The sequence below is a fragment of the Apteryx rowi genome, unplaced genomic scaffold (assembly GCF_003343035.1).
Source record: "Apteryx rowi isolate R43461 unplaced genomic scaffold, aptRow1 scaffold_422, whole genome shotgun sequence".
NCBI classification, from domain to species: domain Eukaryota; kingdom Metazoa; phylum Chordata; class Aves; order Apterygiformes; family Apterygidae; genus Apteryx; species Apteryx rowi.
The window spans coordinates 1-23,642 of record NW_020450671.1 but is presented as its reverse complement, the minus strand read 5'-3'; positions in this window follow the sequence as shown (position 1 = coordinate 23,642).

The window sequence follows — 23,642 nt, the reverse complement described above, 5'->3', positions numbered from 1 at the left end:
GTCAGTGCCTGTCACAGACTTGATGGCATCAGCATCTTACCGATTGCTTCCTAGCACTACAATCCATCCTGGGGTGGACTGTAACAAAGAAGAAGAAATTTTTGAAAAGGGTGACTTGGTGAAGAAATGTAGAGAAAAGTAAAGGATCATAGAGATGAACTAGAAAAGAACGTATTTATGGATTTCTGGTTAACAAAATTATGTTAGATGTTCTTTGTTTGCCTAATACTATCTGATATGTGTTCATGAAAGTATCAGTTTTGACTTTTTTTTTCATTTTCTTTTAAAACTGTGTTAATGGCAAGAAAAATCAACTTTAAAACCAAGAAGAAGTTTATCTTGCAAACTCAAATTTCTCTCTCAACTTAGCAATGTGTGTGGTCTTCAATACCATGATATAAATGATATGGGCAAGGTAACACAGGAAGTTGGCATCAGTGGAAGAAATTCATCCTCTATTACCCAAGCTTCAAACCTTAACATGGGGACCATCCTCACTTTGTTATTTCTGTGTTTATCAGATACAGCTTTGGAAGTTTTGTGCATTAGGACAAAGGCATAGAGCAGCTCACTTTTGATTGCATAACTGCTTTAGACGGATACTTTATATATTYTGAATGAGAGTATATTGCTAAGAGTTTACCTTATGTTTGCATGAAAATAATGTGGCAGATACCATTTTCTTTTGGTTTGTGTCTGTGTGTAAGCAAGAATTCATTAAAAATGGAAAGTATATGAGGGAATTAGGCACTACAGTCTCACAGGATTTTAACAGGAACTGAGTGACTAACTTCATGAGGTACCATTACTGCTTATTAATGCACTTGACTATTATAAATTGTCTTCTCACTCTTGAAATCTGAATGGTTTAAAATATTCTTTTCCTCCAGAGGGCAAGTGGGTTCTTTTATTTATTTATTTATTTATTTGACCTAAAGAAAACTTAGCTTTATGTGAATCTGCAAACAAAATCAGCAATCACAACAGGCATGCTTTGGTAGCATATGTGTATAATGAACCTTTAATGAGAGAAAGAGCCTTTTTATTCAGTTTACTCTCCTTTCATTTGGCTTATTGGCCATATCAAGTTAAATGTTAATTGCAGGATACAGAGAGGTTACTTATCCCTTTGTAATCAAATATCTGATTCATTAACTACCTATGCAACAAAATATCTGCTGCTGAACATTTGACTGAACCTTTTATTTTCATAGCAACAAGAAGATACCACTAATCAGGGCTAAACATAAAGAAAAATATTGGTTTTTTTATAATAAAAATATTTTTTCAATAAGAATGTTAAGTTACAATTAAGAAAAAAAATAGAGTTATAGTCATGAAGACTTTTAGTTCTATGAAAAGAGTTTGGGGATTCAATAAATCCACAGAGATTAAAAATACCTTTTTTCCTAACTCATTATTACTTTCTCATTATACATTGACTTGCTGCGTGACCTTAGGCAATTAATTTACTCTCTAGCCAAAATTTCCCAACCTGAATATGTAAAATTAAATATCTGCATCTATTTTTAGGTGCCAAAATAAATGGCCTGATTTTCAGAGGTCATTTGTACCCCAAATATTCATTAAGTTGACATGGGTTCTGCCTGCCCTTTGCCTCTGAATAACTCATTACTTCTTGCGTACATAAATATGGATTTAGATGCTCAGTTCCTGGTACTGAATTGACAAATGTTATTCTCAGACCTCTCGCACAATGCAGTATGGTGCAGTATGGATCCCTGAGCTAGCAAGATCCAGGCAAAATAAGTCTGAGGAGCTCAATATTGCTCAGGGCCAAAAGTGTTACAGCTGTGTTCACATGTCTCAGCACATGCCTTGCCTATGCTTTTTCTAGCGGAATAAGTTCAAATGTCATTCTCTCCACACCATAGGTGTGTCTGGAGAGATTTAATTTCCCTGGATATAATTCCATACATTTAATTTAGGTGGTTAATTTAGATATTGACACACAAAAGTGTGTTTGGCCCTAGAAGGGGCTAATGAATTAGTCTAACTACCATAGTTGCTAAATCAATGGAGAGAGATAGAGTACCTCTGAAAATATGCAGAGGGCAATCCATTTCTATTATAAGTGTCTGTCTTTCCACTGAAAGTGTAGAAAATTAATAGAAAATGTTAGGTCCTTCCATCCACTCAGGATCCAGAGTGTTTAGCCCTCTTCTGAGGAAGATATCTGGTAAAGGTGACACTGTCTCATGCATAATAGTCTAGTGGTTTGAGCACTCACTGAGGAAATGAGAGGTTTACATTCCTGGCTCTGATCACCTTATGGGGGACTGAATCCACCTCTCCTACAACCCGAGAGAGTGACCTAAACCACCATGGCATGAATAATCCGAATGAGACCCCTGACCATTCCTCCTCCTGAGGCTGAGCTGCTGTGTAGCCAGGAATGCAAAAATCATTAGTCTGGATGAACAGTGGGGAAACAAGTGTCTGATTGTAGTCTTGGGGATACATCTGAGAAGGGAATGTCTCAACCTTTTGGCCCCTTCCATGGAATTCAAACACATTTCGCCTCGAACAGCTATGGGCGAAAAGACAGACGGAGTCCTGGAAAAGTGCACAGTTGCAATCTCCCTCTATCTATACCCTTCTGTTTTAAAGGCATGCTTTCTCTTGCACTTTCTTTTGCACTCAAAGCTCTTATTGCTGACTTCACAGAGACACTCAGCTTCAGAAAAGCACACCCTCTTGGGGTGCCTCATGGTTTGCTGTTTAGCAGAGTGCCCTACGCAGGTATAATACACCTCAGGCTGAGAATAGTGTAGAACTACCACTTCAGAAATTTTATCCCTTGTCAGTAAAGATAATATGAACAAAAAATGTCACTTTTTGAAAATAAGATATTTTGGGCCAGGATTCAGGGCTCATTCAGCAAGGTAAAAACTTGATTGGGTGGGCAGTCCCTTAACAGAGAAGAATTTCTCTGTGGATTTACCACATATCCAGGTTTAAATCTGCCTGGATGGTTTTCCAAGGTATTTCTCAGACTTCTGCTTCAGAATGCAACYTTTAAAGATACCATATAGTAGGCAGGAAAGGGATAGTCCACTTTATTGTGAGGCTCTGAATGTCATGATGTTAATCACCATTTTGACTTAACCCATTAAACAACCTGCCTACATAAAGGTCCTGGTACTAAACTGTGCTCAGTGACAGATGTTTAGAGCCAGGTGTAACTCCAGTGACTTCTCCAGCATTCACRGTTCTGGTCTAAGGCTTATCTACAGCCCTGGCAATACTGATTTCAGCTCCCTCCATCCCACCTTGGTAGTCTGTCTCTTAAGGCAATGGTTCATGATTAAAGCTATTTTTTATTCTTATTTTCGTTTTATACCAGCGTAGGCTAAAGTTGAATAGATTATTTGTGTATGGAGAGAAAGAGGGAGAGAGAGACATAACAAATGTAACAATTCTAGAAATAAGGGTCAGAAGTCAGCACTTTCTAGATCTTCACTGAAAATAGATCCAGTCATGGTATTCTATGCTTTATTCACACTTCACATATCCTAAGATTGAAATTAGGAAAAAAAATGTTCAAATTTTCTCATCTGTTACTTATCACTTGACCCATGCACAAGATTGAACATTGTGAAATTATTCTATGTTTTTAGGTTCTCTATCTATATTTTCAGATGCATGGGATAAATGGTGCTAACTTTAGGAGGTCAACAGCTTAGCAAACCTTTCATTTCTATGTCCAAAATGTTGCCAGTACAGTTTGCACCTGTAATTTATTTGATGAAGCAATTGAAGCATTTGCCTGTGTACACACATGCCATATAGGCACAATCAGGTACTATACAGCCTTGCTCAGTAACCACTGAAATGGAGTGTGCTGAAAATCTATACATAGTCGAAGGGTGAAAATCTCAAGGGCAAATGGGAATTTTATATGGGTAAAGCTATAAGAAAAAAATAATTAAATTAAATAAATAAATATAACAATTAGAAAAATAGGAAGACAATGAGAAGTTGTGAGATAATATCTACCAGTGGGTGAAACAATGACATTTAAAACAAGTAGGAAAATATGCTACATTATGTCAAATTTTATATGAGGAAACAAATATGACAGATTTTTGAACTTTATGACTCTGGAAACACATGTATAGGCATACATACCAAATTATTAGGAGGATTCTGGAATTCTGTCTTGTATCCAGTATTCATCATCTTAATTTAAAATTGACTATTGCTTGGTTAAGGAGAAAAACACCATTATAAGAGACACAAATTCTGTGTTAAGTATGCATGTCTCCCAGAAGAATTACATTATTACAAAACTACTGGATATCAATGATATTCCACAAATATCCTTGAAGTCTTTGTTCTTTATTATTTTCTGAGGAACCAATGAACAGGCTATTTTCTTACATGTATGCTATCATTTTCTTGGGTATCCATTATTTATGTATTGCTAAAAACCTCTCAAATTTCATTGAGGTTCATTGGATTCCTGTTTGACTTTAGTTGTACTGGAGGCCTCCCAGGGTATAAAGTGCTTGCCATGTGCCATTTTTGGTGTCATCATGGGGAAAGCCTCATGAGGAAATATCAAGGTATATACTGTGGAAAAGTACAAATTATGAGAGAGAAAATGAAGACAGAGAGAGAAACCCATCAAAGGAGACATAGAAAAAGCTTAGTAGATAGATATACTTGTTTTAATAAATCCCAAGAGGAAGACCATTCAAACCTAGCTCTGACACTTGAAGACAGCAAAAGAGAAAATGGCAAAGCTTTTCTGTCAATTGTTAAAAAGACAAAAGCAAAGGTAAATGGCTGTTCTTAAGTATACACTGACAGAAAATCTACCTAAAAAGCTTTCCTGGGTTCACTATGAGCCATTCTGGAATGCCAGATGATTGGTGATAAGGAATAATTAATGAAGGAGTCTCTGGACTATTAAAAGACTTAGCAGCCAAATATGAGCAAAGTAAGCATTAAAGGATCCATAATCTTCTGGAGAGATACTAATGAGGCATTCACTGCATAGCAAAGGATAATTTCTGTCAATTGGAATATTCTATATAAACAGACTTTCCATAATTTTGTTAGAGTCTTATTATTCATTCCCTGCTTCACCAGATTAGTAAAATACTAATCAGGGTGAAACACAATAGCTCCCTAATCAATATGCATAATATAGAAAAAGGAGATAAAATTTAATGCTTCTTGCAAATGAACAATTTGAATACATATTTCTTAGGAAGTCTCTGGTCAATTTTATTTTTATTAAAATATTTTCCACAGGTTTTTAGCAATTTATTCTGATCAAAGATATCTAGTATATTGATGAAAACTGGAATCTAAGGTATAATAATGAAGGCTGAACTTTTCAAACAGAAAAGAAAAAAAAAATTAGAAATAGTTTTCAAATCCATCAAATGTCCTCAATATCAAATGCCATAGAAGGCAAGCAAAATGTTTCATTTCAAATAAATTTAAAAGTTATATTTTTAAGTCCTGCAAAAATAATCATGGACTTTTTTCATTAAGCTCTAGTATTTGTATGCCTAGATGAATGTTTATATGCTTAAATGCTATAATAATAAGTCAGAATTCATATATATTCAGTGGCTAGGAAAATGTTAGCTGATTATTTTAGCCTTACAATTACTCCTTTATGTTGTGGAGAAAGTTGAGATGAATGAGGGAAAAATAGAACACAACGTTTTGCAAAAACAATCATAACAAAAATAGAAAATTGTACTTACAATGCGAACCAGTCTTGAAACAATGTTAAGAAACTGGTGACTACTTCAGGTGCTGTGTCATTAGCTTCTTTAATTTTAGCAGCCTTTTGCTTAAGAATTTGTCATAGTATTTTGAAGATTGAACTTTCTCTGTATGTCCACAACACAGTGATTCATAAAATTACATAGCATTCAACAAAGGTAAAAAAAGAAAGCCTGCACTTTTCTGTGTCTGAATGATCTAGCAAGGTGCACCTCTCCTCTCCCCTCTTAAAGGGTGTAATCTGTTAAAAGAGCAGTATAAAGAAGTCATATACTAAACAATGAGGGTGAATTAATTGCAGAGTTAAGTTAAAATTCTTGAAAATTATTTCACATTAAAAAGATGCTATTTATTTTGAATAGGACATGGTTTGTAAAAGAAAGTTGAAAAATGTTTTCATCTTAGAGGCCAGCTGCCATAAAATAATAAATAACTCTTAAAGAGTACTTTTTATCAAACTAGGTGAATTTTCACGTTTCAGCTGAAAATTAAACAGAAACTTGTAGGGTGTTTCACCTTAATTTCATTCAGCTTAATGTAAAATGCATAACACTGCAAGGATTCATCAAAAGGACAGTCTGCCTCACTTGATAATAGAGTAAGGACTCTTGTTGACCCACCAATCTTGCATGTCTTTCAGATATTGGCAAAAGAGATGATATCTGGCTCCCTCGGAGTGTTGCCTCTAATCAAGGAAATATAAGACTTTAATGGGACTGGAAGATATGGGTCTGAATCCTCATCTGACGACTGAAGGGGACCCATAAACCATGTCTTTAGACTTCTGGAATGAGTGTTCTGATCAGGAGCCTGAAAGGCAGATGGCATCTCATCTTCCTTTGAGAAAAAAGGAGGTCAGCCTAATGTACCAAAAGACACAATGTCAGCACACAGTGATGGGAGCAAACAGTATAAGTGCAAATATACATTCTCACTTCATCATTAGTTATTCTTACACATTATTTTCACATCCAAGAATCACTATTGTTTTGATGAAATGTTTAAGCAGTCAGCATGCCAGAGAAATTAAAGATGGACAGTAAACCATCTTATTTGGGTACCTAATTTACACAGTACCTGACTGAAATTTTAGAAGCTTGACCTGAGGGCGTAAGAATCCTTACATCTAACTTAAGATCACTACGGTCAATGAAGAAAGACAAACACTTCCAGAGGAAATTATTCATCCCATCTGCCTTAGGCACCAATTTTAGGATGGAATAAATCACCCTATGGAAGGGCTTGCCTTATTTGCTAAATGAAGTTTAGAAAATTAGTTTAAAGTAGACACTGAACATTTGCAAGCTGGACTTAGGCAAAATAGAGCCCACCCTAAGTGCTTGTTCTATCAACAATGAAGGGTAGAAGCAGGTGAAGACCTGCAGAGGAAAAATGTGCCCTCCTAACTTATAATCTCTATCTTAACTGATTACTTTCGGAGGAATTCTGGAGTATCTCTAGCAGATAATCCATGCTATTCATGAAGACCCTGGTGTCTACCTGTTCCACTCAGAAATCAGGAACTAAATGGACATTCTTAAGCAGAAGAAACAGCGTTCGTTCAGCTCTGGATCTAGTTTGTCTTTTTCTAAAGCGATATGGTGTTAACTGCTTCTTATATAATACTCTACTGTTTAAATACCCTGCCAAGTAGCTGAAAAGTCTGAATTTAGGTGTTGTTCAGCTTGAGGAGTTGAACCTTAGCCTCAACATAGCACAATATTTCCCCAAAACCTAGGTGTTCTACCTAAGATAGTCTCTGTCTCTTTTCTTCAAGCTAAGAATTCTTCAACGAGAAGACCTCATACATGACTAGCTAGTACCTGAACATGGATACAACTTACATTACATAATCAACCTTAGTTTTCCCCCCTCCCAAGGGAATTACMCAATTCCTATATTGGTGTCAGGGTTCTTTTTGCTTACTCTCTTTTTGGCAGAGTGTCTTTTACATTTCTTTTTTGCCCAGGACATCCTTGGCAACACTGTTAGAGATACAGTCACATTCTTGGTAGGGGAGGGAAACATTGATCCTTCCAAGTCAAACAGTATGATAGCACACTGAGCTTTCCGTTTCCCAGGTCAGTCCTCAAAGTCCTGCATTATTAAACAGAAGTTTTGCACCACTGCTGCACTTGACCATGTCTAACACATCCAAGTTGGGTGGAGTTCAGATGTCCTTCTAAACCTAGATTACAACACATCTCTAAGAAAGATATAGATGCCTTTCTTCTCAAAAAGCCATGTCTGAGCATGAATGGGWAAGCTTGTTTTCATGTAACTTGAAGGCTACACAGGGAGTCACCAACCTAACTGAGGTGCTTGTAGGACTGAATAATGGTAGTAGGCAGAATGTAGGCAGGCTGGACTACTGACTGCTACTTAGATGGGGTTTAGGCAGTTGAATACCAGTCTAAATGGAATTTAGGCAGATAGTCACCCACTGTAATCTTTATTACTATTATTATTATCTCATAGAAAAAAGTATTGCTTTACTATGAGGTCTGATTTCCTCATCTTAGATTTGACTGTCATCCTACACAGTTTATTTGCTTATACAATGCCTTTATCGCAGGGAGTTGCAATCATGTTGACCAAGTTCCTCAAGGCAGATTCTTAAATCTGCAAGTCTGTTTATTGGGTACTCAAATGAATTGTATTTTGCACTGTACTTAGAGTCCTGAGACGATACCTTTTTCTAAAATCATGCCATTCAGTTTAAATTGCATCATAAGGTGATGTAGTTCTCACTTAATTTGTAGTTCTGAAACACTTAGACAGTGTTAGACACTTAGACATATCCTGAACTATAAACAAGGCAACAACACCCGTTTTGGTTAAACATAAGTACAAAACAGTATACAGAAAGGTGCCTGGTCAGATAGGAAAAGCAGTAGATGGTTTTAAAAAAATATATTAATGGAGTAATATAGAAAAACGAAAAACTTTCTCCTTTATACTGTTGATCAACTGGCCACTGTCCTCAGGAAACTGATATGTTACTAAATGTCGTGACTAACTTAGTTATAGATGCAAAAATTCCAAACTTTTCTTAATCAAGCCAAGCACAAGAAAGTAATAATAATAGACAGGAATTTATCTCCAGCTATTTCTTACTGACATATTTTTTTCTTTCAAGAGTCTGATTGTCTAATCAATGTTGTTATGGTAAATCATAATGGTTCAAACTACTGTGACAGCAACATCTTTTTGTAATCTCATTCCATCACATTTCTTTTATTACACAAATCAGGCAAAAATTAAATATAAATCATGGTACAGGGCCCTCCACATCAAGGCACTGGCCAGAGTGTCAGATACCACAAGAAATGGATGATCATGCCTAAAACAAGATAAAGCTATTGAAATAAAAGCAAATATCATCCTAATTGCACACACTTTCAAGAAACGATGGTTTTAGTAACAGATATGAAAAGAAATGCAAAGGTATACATCCCTCTTCTACAAAACAGGAAGACAGGATGGAAGGACAGGGCAGGAAGACTTTTCCCCTTCTTAAGGATAAAATGCTTTCTGGCGTAAGTTTATTTCTTTCTGGATTAAATGAGAAATAAAAGATCAACAGTGCTCTCCTTACCTCTTGCTCCTGGAAGTTGAAATGAGAAATTATGAACTGAGGAAAGACATGAATTTACAATGTGCTTCATATCTTAGGATCCTCCTTCTTGCCTTCTTTCTAAAGTGTGAGCATTCAAATTTTCTAGATTTTGTACCAAAACACTTGAGGTGTCTCAATCTAAAACTGCCAGCAATAGAGGAAGAACATAGCTTTTACTGAAGACATAAGGGGAATATCAAGCAAGAAAAACTCTAACAAATTATGATCTTCTGAAGTCAGATTTGAAATAACAAGTTTGAGAGGTCAGCCACTGGACCCAATAATACTACATCCTAATAAAGACTTTGATTAAAACAAATTTTCAGAGTTTTTTTAGCAAGTTTAAAAATGGGATTGCTGTATCTTGGCTGAGGTTAGCTGATCATAGTTGGTTCTGTCTAAGGCAGCAGTACATGGTTTAAGAGGACACAATTCTCCACAAATTTACACTGGGACAATAATATTTTCCTGCAGATAGAATGAAAAAAAAGCATATGCCAAATCTTATCCTTCTTTTACAATTTCACATGGTTAGCAGCTCTGCAAAGTGTGCATGTTAATATCCTACCGTGATTATATTGCTTAAGATACTAACTCAGTTGGGTTTAAATCTCACTTTTGAAGGTTTTCTGATGCCACTGTTGAAAATCTTAATCTCTTTCCTTTACCCTTGATTCTTGTCACCTCCCAGACCATACACTGAAGGTACATTCAAACAGAACAATTGAATTTCTTGAAGCTGAATAACACAAGGCTCTCGCGCCACCTACACTCTTTCAGACACTGAAAATGTTCTTTCATATAGATCTTTCAGTCCTTGTCATTCAGGGACTAGATGTTGTGCCTAGGCGTTGCAGTGCAGTTACTAGGCCACCAAATCATCCTGGAGAAACATGCACTAGTAGTCCATATATTATCTTTGGCTCTGATGTGTAACACATCAGCATACCAATATTTACTTTTGAAAAAGCTATTCAGAGATGTCATTTGTGCATATCAGGGCACTGTGGAAAGACTTATAATGGGGAAATTGAAAAGACCGCATTCTTACAAAGGTAATCRACTTTCCTTTGGTGGCTTTTTCATATTATTTTACTCAGTAAGGTTTTAGAATGTTTATTCACTTTTGTAGACTGGCTCATCCAAATGTTTTTGTAACCTCATGAACATGTCAAAGGTCCTCTGTGGGAATTCTGTGGGAAATATGTAGAATGACCTGCCCATAAGGAACAAGGAAAACATCACAGCATGAGACAGTGTGGAAGTTAAAATGAAATATTTTCAGCTCTGTATGTGAAGGTTTAAAAACACTGCATAGGAATTCTGTGTTCGCAGAGTCTTGCATTTCTATGGTCAGATTCTAGTTCAAAAATTTCATTTCAGTTGCTAGGTAGTCAACAGTTAAAAAATCTATTAAGGTGTGTGGGGGAAAAAAGAAAGTATGAAAGGCTACTTTCATATATACATTTTCCACTACAAACTCCCCTAAGAAAATCATCTCTCTTCAGGCTTCAGTTTGACTGGTACCTTCTAATAAATGGAAGGGAAAATTTACTGTCAAACAGCCGTGTGGAATCTCCAATGATATTACGTGATGAGCTGACAAAACTGTCACTGATTGTTGCCCTTAACTATGAAGGAAATAGAGAAGTGAAGATTCAGAGATATTCACTACTTRCTTCAATTCTTCCCGTGCTAACAGAATGGATCAGTTTTTGACATGTTGTAGTACCTGAACTGCCAAATAATAACAACAATATAGACCACTTAAGGTTAGGTTCTGCTTTCTGAGACTGGTACAAAGGCTGCTCTATGTATCAGAAAAGTGCCAGGAGGTAGTAAGTACTTGGGGCGGGGGAGTGGAACAAACCACCCTCCAACTTAATTAAGTTAAAAGTATGGTTGGATATGTTGCTGGTAGTCCACCAGATCATAAGAAGAAATTTTTGAGCAGCAATCAATTAAAATTCAGGAAGACTGATTTGCAGAGTAGCCACAACTCCTAACGCATTTAATTGGAAAGGAAGGTCCTCAACTTTCGTAGTGGCTAAGCTTGGGAAAAAAGGCAGATAATAACAGCAAAAAAGTCTATTGTGTATACATACATACATACATACATACATATAAAAATAAATATATACACATGTATGTGTATATATGTCCTAGGCAAATGGCATTTTAGAAATCTCTATGACTATCACATAGGTATAGAAAGAGGATTTTAGAAACCTCGTAAGAATCATACAACTTTTCAGATAAACATTAACTCTTGCCCAATAATCTTCACAGATCTGTGGCCTAGAATACATGTCAGCACTGCTAATAGTTTTGTCATAAAGTGAGGAAGGTTTTTTTTTAAGGAATTGGAGAAGAGTTCCTCAGGAACAGAAGTAGCCCCATTAAGATGCAGGCTGTACAGCTTTTTCTATGAAGTGCCATAGAGACACCACATATGCTACATCAGGTGGTGCTATCTGTGACTGTGCACGAGAAATTCCAGTCTGCTGTTCTTCTGAAATAAACAATCTACTCAGGTTCTTTATTTCCTTTCAGTGAACTTCCTATCATATCTTTCATTACATTTACTGTTTAAAGCAGTACACAAGAACTTTAACTCCACTGTTCCAGTGTAGCCAAGATTTGTGGATATTTATACATTTGAAGAGAGCAGGTACACCACTCTTTACTCAGACTTTGACTTACTTAAATCTCTGATTCTGTCACTGGGGGGAAGGAAAAAAAAAGAAAAAATGAAAAGGCTATAGATTAATTATTCTGTACACAAAGTGCACATACTTCCTCACTATCATGCATTACTCAAGAGAATTTTTTTTCCTCATTTATTTTATTTCTCATTTATGCAGACTGTAATGAAAACAGAAAAAGATACAAGAGGCAAATTCATTCGTTTAAATTCATTCTATCAACAGACCATGAATTACTGCCATATTACATACTCAATACTGTGAAAATAATTCCAATCACATGATATATGTCTCTTCAGTTGTTCTTTATAGAAAAATGAACTAGTAGAAACACTGAATTCTTCAAAAAATATGCATGAAAATGGAAAAGGGAAACAATACTATCAGTATAGTGCAAGTTCAGAAAAAACATAGTACTTTTTTTTTTTTTTAAAGGGTATCAAGTCCACCTATAACTTATAACATACACCCCATCCACCAGGACACAGTAAGCCTGAATTTGACAAGACAGTAAGCCTGAATTTGACAGGTAGCTCTTTTGCTACAACTTCAGTAAAAGTCCGTAGATAGGATTTATCTCACCTAATTTAAGATGTCTACAGTGTGCATGTCTACATCTGAGCTAATCTCCCCAGGATCCCTTTATAGGCAATGGAATCAGCAGAAAAAGACACTCTGGGGCACTGTTCATCTGACCTGTATTAGATGCCTACTATACATTCAGATGAATCATGCTCGAGGAGTGCCAAATTCTCTTCACTGATTATAAAGGTAGCAAAGGATGCCTGCACAGCTGTAGGTCATATTAATCCTTTCCGTATGTTTGCTAGGGAGAAACCCATCCTGGACAAGATCTTCAAAAAGAACTTGGATTTGTCCATTTTGGGTGGTAGGTCAGAACATCTGGATCACGGCTGAGTGTCAGAGAGGTAAGTACTCACTGCCTGAACGTCTGTCTTCTTGAAAAGAGATTTCAAAACGTGAGGGTACAAGGTGCTGAGCATGCTGGTATTCCAGCAGGGGCTGGAATAAATGACCTGCAGATAGCCCTTCCAGCCAAAGCTGTTCCATAGTTCTGTGAAATATCCCAGGCTTGGATACGCCAAACTGAGTGTCCAAACACAATTTGTCACTTTTGAAGACTGATTTGTTGTCTTAGTGGTATGATATACCTTGAGCTCCTTAGAAGTGGGTCTAGAGAATAAAGGAAAATTCACCTGCCTGATACAGTCTTGAAAACATGGAAGTCCTGCTAACTGTATTGGAACTTCCACGTGAAGATCACCTGTAGAACTAATCTATGAATTCTACACAATTTTGTCAAAAAAAAAAAAGAAAATAAAAAAAAATGGGCAGGAGAAAATTAGTAATGATAACAATTGCCACTTGATGGAAATGTTTTCCAGGGGCTGACAGGGAATCCATAGCCATCTATGGCTTAAGATACTTGATTGAATTTTTGAGGAAGTTCATTAATATTTCAGAATAGTCCTCCAGGCCTGATCTTGTAGATAATTTTTGCTCCTTTCTTAAATTAAATTAAAAAAAAAAAAACTATCTCTAGTAAAACAATGCTTCAAACTAAGAAAACATGTAATTGCATATGTTTCAGTCTTTACTAGCTTCTGTCAGCCCTATCTGATTTCATATTTTAATTTAAATGCAGATCACTTTTTTTTTTTCTTTATGAAAAGAAAGCTTCAACAGCATAAGCAGAAACTGTTGCAAGGAAAGAACGACTGTTTCTTTCCTTATGGGAAACACCTTAATAACTCAGCTGGACTCATGATCTTTATGAATTATGGGCCTTTCACACTCAGGATAAAACCCATAATACTTACTCCTTACTAGTGAAGTATATTAATAGTAGATTCAACTTGACATGATGGTCATTAAGGCCCTCAGGAGCTGTTCTATAAGTGTCAGGAATAGTTGTCAGAGAGTTAAAGGCTTTGTTTCACACAGGCTACCGTAACTGTATCTTGTTTTCTGTCAAGTTGTAGAGGTCCAAACATACATTTGTTCATATATAAAACATACACATGCACACACATTTGTTCATATACAAAAAGGAGAATTGAAATATACCTAACATACCAATTAGCTGTATTAATAGAGTATATATATGAAATATAACTTTATTAGTCTTGACATCATCCCCTCATCACTCTCAAACAATGTTTAAGTACTTGTCCTATTTATTTTGCTACATTAAAAAATATGCAAAATATAAAGACAGCAATAAAATACCATCAAAAAATATATGTCCTTAAAGGATCATTTGCACTAGTGATGGTGTTCCCAGTTGCTTTCAGAAAGACATGCTCTTGGCTATTATATTTGCAGTTTCACTGAGCTGCTACAAGGAAATATAGTATGCCACTACTTTTCTTGAACTGTAGTATTGTAGCTGATTGTGGGTCAATGCACTCAAAAAGCCAATTCATTACAAAATCCAGCTGAAATTTATATTATGCAAATAAACTTGCTCACCCATGCTGAATTACAGCTATGCTATGTTGCACAATAAACCCCTTTATAGTGACTTGCTATGAACCTTTTTTATTTACTTTCTGTTCTTACGGTAAACCAAAACTGAGCAGAAATACTTTACCACTTAGACATTTCAATGAAATGGAACTGCTCATTTTCAAGGATCAAAAACTACTTCACGGTATTAGGGGGTAGAGATTAGCTTTATTCTAGAGAGATAAAATGAAGTCATATTACTTTATGCCCTGGATTACCTTCATTTAAATTTCTCATCACAGTTCTTAAAAATGTCTTGTTTGCAAAGTACGCAATTATATTGAACATCTCAGTATATTATAATGGAATGCATGTAGCCTTTTGCTTTAAAGTGAAAATATAAGCAAGTGAGCCCATTGCCATGAAACATGTTAAGGCTAATGAGGTGTTATACCCATTCTTTGAATTAAACCTGATTCTGGTCATCAGACTGACATCATTGAAATCACAAAGTAATCATTAGTCTTTTCTGAGGTTCTGAATTTGTCTCTGAATTGGATGTCACTTGTTTGTTTTTCAAAAAGCTCTAACAGTCTTTAAAATATCAAACACAAAACTGAACTTTGTAATATGCCAAAACTCCCACTGATGTTAACAAACATTTTTGGATATGGAAGAATGATAGAATGGACAAAAATTGTTGTTGTTTTTTTCCTGAAAATGAAAGCAAGAAAATTGTTGTGGCCTGGGAGTTTTGTTCCTTTTTATGAGCCAATTGCAGCCAATTGAAGTTTGGAATAAAAGGCTGAATAAACTTTCCCTCTCCTCTCTCTCTCTTTTTTTTTTTTAATAGGTTTTAGAACCATGGCCAATGCCACACATCTGCTCTACTCTGCTTTTTACGTCCTGTTATTTTGTGAAAATGCATTATAACAGTGTTAATCCTAGTATTCCCAGCACCTCAAGGAAATATGTTTTCTGTGTGTACTGCTGAGGAATATCTTACCTTGCTGTTGGGACTGAGCCACTGGAGAAGAAGGTTATTTACAGAGTATACTCTCACGTTTGAAGATGTTATTGTTGCTACGTGACTTTGTTTTCTTACAGAGCTATAAAATCTATTGAACTACCTTCTCTACTTAGGCGTTCTCATGTATAGGAGAAGGAAAATCAATATACATCATTGAAATAAGAAGTAAGTGAAGGCCAAATTTAGCCTGTGTGCTTAATCCATCGAAAGAGTTAAGACTCARAAGAACAGTAAAAATACTGTCAGACATTTTTTTTCTTGTAGTACAGGGTCCCAGTAATCTTGGTCCTTAGATATTACACAGTAAAATTACAGCTGTAGAATGAAAGCAATCAGTCCTTCCAAAGTATTCATTGTGTTTAAATGTCTAAAGGTGTTACACAATTCTGTTATGAAACCACTGAATGATTTCAGGCAAAAATTAATCAGTACTGGAGAAGCAAATGGAATAGATGATAATAAGAGACAGGCATCAAATTTTGGTGAAATGCATGCCCATTGGAAGTTCTACATAGGATTCACTATGGAGATAAAATCTGGGTTAAAATATCTATTTCGTCTTGAAAGTCAGATAGGAATTATCTGAATTTAGCATCAAACATTAGACAAAGTGTCTAACCTAGTCATCTGGGATCTGAATATAACCAGTGGAAAGGGACAGACACTTTAGTGGCGGTGCTTTATTTGATCCAAAGATAGATGTTCAAGCCATACTGTCTGAGGATGTTTCATTCCACCTGTCTCTCCATTGATTTTCATGAGACAACTGTCTTAGAGACCTAACTTCTAGATAGCCAAAGTTAAGTGTGACATGCCCAAGGCCCAGCCAAAACAAAGAAAAATTTATTTTTTTCATTAAAAGTGAGATATTATCTGTATGTTTTAAGTAAACTTTCATCAAAATCAGCCCACTTGAGCTCTGTCTGGTTCAACTAGTAACTCCTGATAAATACCAGCTTAACAAACTCTCTTTGTATGTCAAAACTGCAAAATTACATTACCAGCAGAAGAGCAGAATTGAGCCTTTTTTTTTTATCTCTTACAAGCAAATGAACAAATGTTAGATCTTAAATCTACCTACCATGCACAAATGTTGCCCTTTTTTTTTCTTATTCTGCCTATCCCTGCCTTCTTCCTCCCTTAAAAAAAATAAATCTTTTGCACAGTTAGTACAAAACAGCTGTGCTATTTCAGGTTTCTTGGYTTTGGCTTGGTGGAGCTTGGACTGGCCATGTACTGAAGGTTTTATCTTAGCTCTAAGCAGAGACCAGCATCTCCCCGGTTGCTGGTGCACAGCTGGAGGCAGCAGATGTTCCCGGGGTCCGTGGGGCAGTGAAAGGCAATGATTTCCCYGAGGAAAGGACCTGGCAGCTTGGCCCCTGCGGGGGGAAGCTGGGTGCAAGGCACCGGCAGCTGGGAGAGGTGTTGACGCGATGGGGGGACACAGGATATGCCACCCACGGAGGTGCTCAGCCGCCGGGTAGCTGTGGTTGCCCGTGGTGCTGCTCACATGCGGGAGGTCACCACTGCTTGATCCGCGACATAGTTTGAATATCTCCTGGCGATAAGAGGGCTTTGCGTAACATGGGCCTGGCAACTAAAATCAGCATCCTCTCATCACTGTTTTTGTCAGATTACATAGTTCAGAGCCTCACTGACAGCTAACTGTCCTTATCCATCCAGGGCCAGCAACAGTCACATGCTAATCACTTAACCTTGCAGCCACAGCCCAWAGTGTCTTCTTTCCTGTCACTTAGTCCCCGCTGTACACAAATATTCTCTTTGCCCCTTTCCTCTTTTGTCGGATGGCAGTCTACAGCTATGACCTGCTGCCTCGCCACACAGCCTGGCAGGAGACAAGGGATGCTCAGTGGTGTCTGGAGCTGGTAGCTGACACAAAGAGCAGATGTCTTAGACAAACAAACACACATTGCATGCTACAGCTCCACCAGCAGTTAAATGAGACCTTTATTTTTCCGTGACAGTGGGAGGCCAGGATCCTGCAGCTGCTACATAAATATAGTAAAAATACAGTAAATATTTTATAAATATAGCTGTAAATATGCTAAAATATAGTAAATATGCTATAAATATGCAAAAATCTCTAAAAAATCACTGAAATCTGAAGGCAAAGGACATGAAGTAGATTCAGCCTTTTACCGTCTTATTTCTGCTGTTCTACATACTTCAGTAACCTGCCTTTAGATTTGAAATGAAATAAAATAGAAAAGAAAGCAAAAAACAAAAACAAAGAAGAAAACAGAAGAAAACTTTCTGCTTCCTCCTAAAGCTATACTCAGGAATATTCCTGTGGCTAAATGCTACGCAAACGTGTGTGTGTGTGTGTGCGTGTGTGTGTGTGTGTGTGAGCACTTACATCTACATCGCTAAGACCAGCTTTTCTATGCCTTTGCTGAATCCACCTGTGACAATTGTATTGCAGACAATAGTACTACAGTAGGCTCTTTTGTAGAGCTTTTGCTGTAGGCTACTTACGAATGCCTCATGCTATAAAGAAATGTTCTTAGTAACTCCATGCACTTTATCAACACGTATTTTCAACAAAAGTTATCCTCATTAAAGGCAAACTTCTAATCCTTTGCTTTTTCTAACAGTCTTCTATTGTTTCCAGTGCTACAAAAATGGTATCTAAAAAGTATGCTGATTTTTCAGAGATTTATGTTTTAATATGTGCCTCACTTGTACAGAAACCAATTCTAACTCCATCTATATAACTTAACTAGGAGAAAATATCTGACACTTGTGCTGACATGTTTAACTGTAAAATGTCTGCAAGTCTTAAAAATTTGAATTAAAGGCACAAGACCTCCATATTAAGGATTTGCCTGTACTTTTACCAGAGTAACATGTTTAGGGAAGGAATGTAGCCTCAGTTGACTGTGTGAGGGCAAAAATGGAGCAAGCCTAAAGTTCTTCTTTTGAAGGTTAGCTTGTGATCTCCTCCTTCTTCTCCACCTTTATATGTCAAATTGAGCATGGGAGTTGAAAATATGACTTCATTTTCTGAAGCAGAACAATATGCTCTAATGCAGTAGCTTCACAGAAGCGATGAACCAGACGGATGTGCAAAACATTTCCAGAAGTACTTCCCACAGTGTCAATGGGGGGGCCCAGTTCTGGAGGCAAATGGTGACTGGGTTAGAAAAATAATCCAGAAAGTCAGAATGTGAGGATTAGGCCAGCATGGAGATCCTGCAGGATCTCTGTTCTTGCAGCAGAGAAGAATTGTAAATCCTCTTCATCCACAGATTCTTATAGATGAGAGGCCTGTGGAAGGTGCGAGCATGATTAATCCATGAAAACTGTAGTGGGGAAAAAAAAACAAACAAAAAGGTCTCCAAGGGTTTCCTTGTCTACTTACTTAGAAGAGGAAGTAGCATGAGATATATTTGTCTTTCTTGGGTTTTACAAATGTCATCCAGGAATATATTCATCTGCATGTCCAAGCAAATGTTGGATGATAGTCCAACATTAAGTTCTGTTAATCAAAATGGGATCAGTGATCCACGTGTCAGAAAATTATGTCAAAGTAAACAGGCAACATTCACACAAAAGTAGCTAGGTTATGAAATTCAGATACATTATTTTCACCACTGGAGGGCTCCCATATTTTTCCATTAATTCCATAAGAACTTATTAAAAATTAAAAAAAATAGACCATATGGCTTAAGCAAAGTATGCTTCCTTCTTCTGAATGCATGTATAGGCTCACAACAAGGATTATTTTATCCCTTAAATACATCTTTCCTTTAAAAATAAAATAAATGCTATTTTATTAGCAACATCAATAACCCTTGGACAACATGTATCATAAGACAATTGCAGGATGGTTTACAAAGAAAAKTGGGATCATCTATCTTATTTACAGAGGAAAAACTAGGGAAATGATTCAGCTAGCTATCTGTTTGAATACCATGGTATTTATCATTGTTATCAAAATTGTTAATAGAGCTTAGGTTTTATTATTGTTATTTAAATACTCCTTTGAGACATTTGCCACCTTCTGAAATCAGAATCAGCAAATTATATAATTTGTCCAACAGATGATTTTAAGTACTGTATATGTAAAGTCCTGGTACAGCTATGCTGTCTGACTGGGTAAGTGCCTTTTAGAACACTGCCTTTCATGATGTTTTAGTTTCTCTTGGCATTTAAATCTAAACTAAAAAAAAAAATCATTTCACTTCTGAGCCTGACACTCTTCAAAAGTATTTTAAGTGCTTGGATACCCAGAGAACAGCTTTAATACATGACAGACCAGGAGATTCTGCAACACAAGGTCTGCCAAAATTGCTCTACCAGGAATGTGCCAAGAAGACATAAGCTGTTGCTAAAAATATGATTTCTAACACCTTTTCAAATTATTTAGCCTCTTTGAAGCAGATGAGAATATTAGTGGAATAGTGGGAGGTAGATGTCTCTCCTAAATATATTCTGGAAATGAAACAGCCCTCTAACAATCCTTCTCCAAGAGAGAGGAATTTACCATACACGTAACTGCAACCTGAAGATCCAGATTACATCCATGGAGACTGCTCAGTGGGGCGGTGAAACAGCACATAGGTTCATTTCTGGACATAAGAATTCAAATTCAACTATATGCAACAAGCACATTTAAGTGACAGGAGTCTGCTGGTATCTTCTTTGTTAGAAGAAGACATGAGCCAACATGGCCATACAACATGGTTTTGCTTCCTTATTCAAAGAGTGAACAGGACAGGAATAGCAAAGCTATTTTAGAGGAATCTCTCAGCATACTAACAAAAAGAGCTTTTGCAATCCAGTGTTTCTGAAGAAAAGTACTGTTTAATTTGGGATGAAAATCTTCATATAATCTACTCCTTTGCAATTACTTACATAGAACTGTTACCCAGCAGCACAAGTTAGAACAGAATGTCTCTGCCTGTTTCCTGAACAGGGTGTCCTCATGACAACAGTTATATTTTACTCTTGTTTTCTGGCTGTCCAAAATGCCTCAAATGTTTATTAATTAGGATCTGGTTGGAAGTCAGCTACTTCAGTGACTGTCTCTCCTGTTTCTCTTTGCCATRGGGAATACTAATATCTCAAGGAGTCCATAAGAAATTAATTGGCAGAACATTCTCAGCTTCAGGTCGCTGCCCTCTGAACTGAGCACTGCCAGAATTCCCCAAAATTTCACACAATAATCATAGTCCTCCTCAAAAACACTTAACATTCATTTCTGTAGCCAAGATTTTCATAATAGTCACATCATTTCTTTCCTGCCTTCTTCTACCACCAGCCTCCTTGTCACAGTTTCTTTAGCATCAGAGGTGGAGATGACTGGATAAAGTTCCTTCAGCTTCAGAAAATTTACTGCCTCTGTAACAAATGTCAGCTGCCCCATTAAGATGCTTGTAGGAAGTTAATAGCAAAGCACACTACATTAATTGCCTACGGTTAGAAAACATATATAGCACATTGCATCTTCAGATAGTTGGAATATATCCAGAACAAAGTTATAATTACTATGGAAAAAAACATTATGGTTCAATGGATTTTTGAGTCATTTCTGTTAATATATTATTTTATCTATAGATTGTTTTATGGTACGTCTTTGATGACTCATCATCCTAAGTATTTCAGAACTCTATTTAGGAGCTCTGTTTGATATTTTCATTTCTCTTCACTAAGCATTGACATTTCTTGTGAAATTACTGGTATCACATTTTGTCTACCTCACTGCATCTTCATCAGAGATCTAGGAGGACATTCTGCTTCTCAGCTCATCTCATGGATATAGGAAAATCTGACACATCTGAAGCTGAGTGTTAGCAAACATTTATGTCTGAAACGACTCTCCTGCACAGCAAACTTGGGTTATGCATATTTATTCATTTATTTTCTTTAACTGTAGAATATGCTGTGGTAAAAATCTGTGAGAGGAGAGATCAGCAGTCTGAATATGCTTTGGTTCCAGGCACTACCTGCAGAAAACACATATTGTGATACAAGCTGAGTAACAGAAGCTTTGATATGTTGGATTTGACAAAAGACCCTATAGCACAAAAGATTTAAAATTTTACTGAATTAATTTTCACTTTGCAAGCACGAAGGGTGGGCAAATCAAGCCAAAATAAAGTAAGAACTTCTTTCTAAATTCAAACCAAATGATTTTGAGGTCACAAAAAGTTCAGCATCTATTTTATTCCTCCCAGTTATTTTTTTTATGTTTTTATTTATGTTACTATTTGCTTACTATTGTCAAACTCCTTAAACAAAGGTCAGGGCTTTGGAAACTTTGCTTCGTCAGGGCTGATCCTTTTTTAGTGTAAAACGACAGCCCAAGAACACAGGAACTAGTGACTACAAGGAGCTTGTAGACAGGCTGAAGAAGGGTTGTTTTTCAACTATCTTGGGAGTGAGGAGAATTTCGTGAAAGCCTACATGCAGCATAAGAACTTTGTTGGATTCTGGTTGTAATTATCAATACGTGTGTGTTGGTGTATGTGTGTGCGTGTGTGCACATGTGTGTTCATGGGTTCATGGATGGACTTTCTGTAATGTAGATACCTTAACATCTTTGTCTAACTTTGCCTTCTTCTGTTTTCCTTGTGTGGCAATTTGCTTTCTGCTCTTCTGTTTGTTCTTTTCCCTTCTTTTCATTTATTCAGGTTTTCCTCAATCTTTTTAACACTATGTTCAGAAAGTTACTGAATCAAGGAGCACAGAGAGAGCTCATTATATTTAAAGTAGAGTACTTGCACAGTAGTGATGTCTCCAATAAAAAAATGAAGTCAACTATTCCCACTTTTCTTCTTACATAAAGAATTTGTTTGTTATTTCTTCTCATCTTCTTCAGACTCTGTGCCTCAGTACACCAACTACAACTCTAAAATCACCTATGTATGACTCCACAGGAATAACTTAACTGTGATTACAAGAACCCAGAGTTCTTCAGATAGATTTGATACACAACTTATATCCATTGCTTGTTGTGCAATATGTTGCTAATTACTTGCTTTCTTCCAAAAATATATTCAACTCCATAACTCAGAAAAAAAGTCTTCCCTCTGAATTCACTGTGTCATTGCATCACATGAAGCCATATGCATTTGTTTAGTTAAGGTAATATTAATAGTAAGAGCTTTAGAAAAGTAGGCTGAGAGGTGAGACAAACTACCAATGCAAAGTGTGCATATAAATTTTGATAAGATTTTATTTACAATAACAGAAAGATAGATTAAAGCATTTTAGAAACACTCTGAGCCAGCTTTTTAGCCTTCATCTACACAGTCATTCAAGAGCCAAATTTAAACACAGTCTGCAGTGCCTAAGGCAGGTTTGAGTCAAAGTTTAAGAGTCCGGCACCAAAAATGTGATCCTGAAAACACTTTTCACTCCACCGCCACTTCTTCAAAAAAGTTGATTGCTATATTCTGTGAGGACCAATACACAGCCCCTTAAACTGTGCAGGACACAGTTATATCTGCATGGAGGATCAGGTCTGTAGTAGGTTCAGGACCATATGGGCTTGTCAAGGCTGAAGTACTTTATGACATGAACAAAGGTACAATTTTAGGCCTATTGGGAATTTTTTATCTAAAGACAATAAACAAAGAAATAAACAATAACAAAAAGGAGAAGCCAATGAATTTTGGTACTTTCAATCCTACGTGGAAATAAAGTAGAGTAAGGATAAAGTAAGATAAAATATTTCATGTTAAGGATGTTCATGTAACCAGCGGTAGATGTCTGACCTATTACCACAGTTTCCTTTAGAGTTTAATGGGAGAAATGGGTATTTTTAGGATACAGTTCATCTCTTTCTAAAGTAGACACCTAAAACAGGCCAGGTGAATTGCACCATTAGAGTGACCATTTATGTCCATTGGCTATAAAGGAGTCTGAAGACAACTAAATCAGATATAAACATCTCAGATACAAATATCTAAAGTCACATGAGATGAATCACAGAATCACAGAATCGCTGAGGTTGGAAGGGACCTCTGGAGATCATCTAGTCCAACCCCCCTGCTCAAGCAGGGTCACCTAGAGCACATTGCAC